The sequence below is a fragment of the Rutidosis leptorrhynchoides genome, chromosome 7 (assembly GCF_046630445.1).
Source record: "Rutidosis leptorrhynchoides isolate AG116_Rl617_1_P2 chromosome 7, CSIRO_AGI_Rlap_v1, whole genome shotgun sequence".
In the NCBI taxonomy this organism is placed as follows: domain Eukaryota; kingdom Viridiplantae; phylum Streptophyta; class Magnoliopsida; order Asterales; family Asteraceae; genus Rutidosis; species Rutidosis leptorrhynchoides.
In genome coordinates this window covers 370,222,466-370,225,949 of record NC_092339.1, presented here as the reverse complement: position 1 = coordinate 370,225,949, position 3,484 = coordinate 370,222,466, and positions in this window count along the sequence as shown.

The window sequence follows — 3,484 nt, the reverse complement described above, 5'->3', positions numbered from 1 at the left end:
GAGAAGAACATGACCAAGTATGCATCGTGCACCCTACAAGATAGTGCACTCACGTGGTGGAAAAACTATGTGAAGGCCGTAGGAGGAGATGTAGCTTATGATACTCCTTGGGAAGAATTCAAAACAATGCTAATCAACGAATATTGTCCAAGGAACGAGGTTAGGAAGTTGGAAGCTGAATTACGAAGCCTGAAAGCTGTTGGTACTGAACTCACCAACTACAATCAGCGATTCATGGAATTAGCTTTGCTATGTCCCGAATTGGTACCAACCGAAGAACGGAATATTGAACTGTACAAAGACGGTTTGCCTAAAAAGGTCAAGGCAAATGTTACAGCATCCAAACCCAAGACTATTCATGAAGCTATCACCATGGCGAATGAATTGATGGACCAGATTATTCTGGATAAGAACACCGATGTCAAGACATCGGGAAACAAAAGAAATTGGGAAGGTAATCATCAACAATCCAACAAGAAACAAGAAACCACGCAAGGTGCGGGTAGCGGTTCAAACTCAGGTTACAAAGGACAAAATCCTTTATGTAACAGATGCCACAAACATCACTCTAGTTATTGTAATGTGGTGTGCAACAATTGTAATCGAAAAGGTCATCTTGCTGAAGATTGTAGGGTTCCTGCTACAAATACAAACGGTACCAAGACTCCTGCCACCAATGCAAATAGAACTGCCTTGGACACTGTTACTTGTTATGGGTGTGGGAAACAGGGTCATTATAAGAGCCAGTGTCCGAATCCAGAGAAGAATAATGGATCTGCACGTGGAAGAGCATTTGTTATTAATGCTAGAGAGGCGTGTGAAGACCCGGAGCTTGTTACGGGTACGTTTACCATTAATAACTTATCCGCATCTATTATATTTGACACTGGTGCCGATAGAAGTTACGTGTGTAGAGACTTTTACGCTAAATTGAATTGTTCATCATTACCTCTAGATGCTAAGTACATGATTGAGTTAGCTAATGGTAAACAAATTAAAGCCGATAAAATTTGTCGTGATTGTAAAATAAATTTAGCCGGAGAAACATTTAAGATTGATTTGATACCCGTAGAATTAGGAAGTTTTTATGTAATAGTCGGCATGGACTGGATGTCCAAAATAGGAGCTGAAGTTGTGTGTGCCAATAAGGCAATTCGTATTCCTCGTAAGGATAAAACTCCAGTAATGATTTATGGAGAGAAGGGTAACTCAAAGCTAAAACTCATTAGTTGTTTGAAAGCTCAAAAGTGCTTGAAGAAAGGGTGCTATGCTATCTTAGCACATGTTAATAAAGTTGAAACGAAGGAGAAAGTGAAGAGCATCAATGATGTGCCTGTGGCAAGAGATTTTCCTGAAGTCTTTCCGGAAGAGTTGCCGGGATTACCTCCATTTAGATCTGTAGAATTTCAAATAGATCTAGTACCAGGAGCTGCACCAGTGGCTCGTGCTCCATATAGACTTGCACCATCTGAGATGAAAGAGTTACAAAGCCAGTTACAAGAATTACTGGACCGTGGTTTCATTCGACCGAGCACTTCACCGTGGGGAGCTCCGATTTTATTCGTCAAGAAGAAAGATGGATCTTTTCGAATGTGTATAGATTATCGTGAATTAAATAAGTTAACTATCAAGAATCGGTATCCACTACCGAGAATTGATGATTTATTTGATCAATTGCAAGGATCATGTGTTTACTCGAAAATCGACCTAAGGTCGGGCTATCATCAACTACGCGTCAAAGAAGAAGATATTCCGAAAACTGCTTTTCGGACACGCTACGGTCATTATGAATTTTTGGTCATGCCGTTTGGATTAACGAATGCGCCAGCTGTATTCATGGACCTCATGAATCGAGTTTGTAGTCCGTATTTAGATAAGTTTGTTATCGTTTTCATGGACGATATTCTTATCTATTCCAAGAGTGAGCAAGAGCATGAACAACATTTAAGATTGGTATTAGAATTGTTAAGAAAAGAACAATTATACGCCAAATTTTCTAAGTATGCGTTTTGGTTAAAAGAAGTGCAATTTCTTGGTCATGTTGTTAGTAGCAAAGGAATTCAGGTTGACCCAGCTAAAATTGAGGCCATTGAAAAATGGGAGACTCCTAAGACACCAACGCAGATACGCCAATTTTTAGGTTTAGCCGGTTATTATAGAAGGTTTATTCAAGATTTTTCCCGAATAGCTAAACCATTGACATCGTTAACACAAAAAGGGAAGAAGTACGAATGGACCTTTGAGCAGGAGAGTGCATTTCAATTACTCAAGAAGAAGTTGACCACGACACCTATTTTATCGTTACCTGAAGGGAACGATGATTTTGAGATATATTGTGACGCTTCGCGACAATGTTTTGGTTGCGTCCTTATGCAACGAAAGAAAGTTATTGCATACGCATCCCGACAATTGAAGATTCACGAGCGGAATTATACGACGCATGATCTAGAATTGGGGGCAGTAGTGTTTGCATTGAAGATATGGAGACACTATTTATATGGGGTTAAATGCACTGTGTTTACCGATCATAAAAGCCTTCAACATATCTTCGATCAGAAACAGCTGAACATGAGGCAACGTAGGTGGGTCGAGCTGATAAACGACTATGATTGTGAGATTCGCTATCATCCTGGGAAAGCGAATGTAGTGGCCGACGCTCTAAGCAGAAAGGAACGGGAACCAATTCGAGTACGAGCAATAAACATAAAAATTCGCATGAATCTCAACTCACAAATCAAAGAGGCTCAACGAGAAGCTCTTACTAAAGAAAACATAGGAAATGAAATAATGAAGAAGTATGGGAAACAACTCGTTATACGGGAAGATGGAATTCGATATTTTGCAAACCGTATTTGGGTACCAAAGTTGGGTGGATTAAGGAAGTTGATATTGAATGAGGCACATAAGACAAGATACTCGATACATCCTGGAGTTGGAAAGATGTATCAAGATCTTAAGACGCATTATTGGTGGCCTAATTTGAAGACAGACGTTGCAACATATGTTGGGGAATGTTTAACTTGTTCCAAAGTCAAAGCAGAACACCAGAAGCCGTCAGGATTACTTCAACAACCAGAAATCCCAGAATGGAAATGGAACGGTATTACTATGGATTTCATCACAAAATTACCTAAGACTGCCTGGGGTTATGACACCATTTGGGTAATAGTTGATCGTCTCACCAAATCTGCACATTTCTTGCCTATAAAGGAAACGGATAGAATGGAGAAACTATTACGATTATACATAAAGGAAATTATTTCAAGGCATGGAATACCTATTTCCATTATATCCGATCGTGATAGTAGATTTACATCAAAGTTTTGGCAATCACTACAGGAGGCCCTGGGAACTCGTTTGGATATGAGCAACGCATATCATCCACAAACTGACGGGCAGAGTGAAAGAACAATTCAGACTCTTGAAGACATGCTCAGGGCATGTGTGATCGATTTTGGAAACGGATGGGATAAATATCTACCAT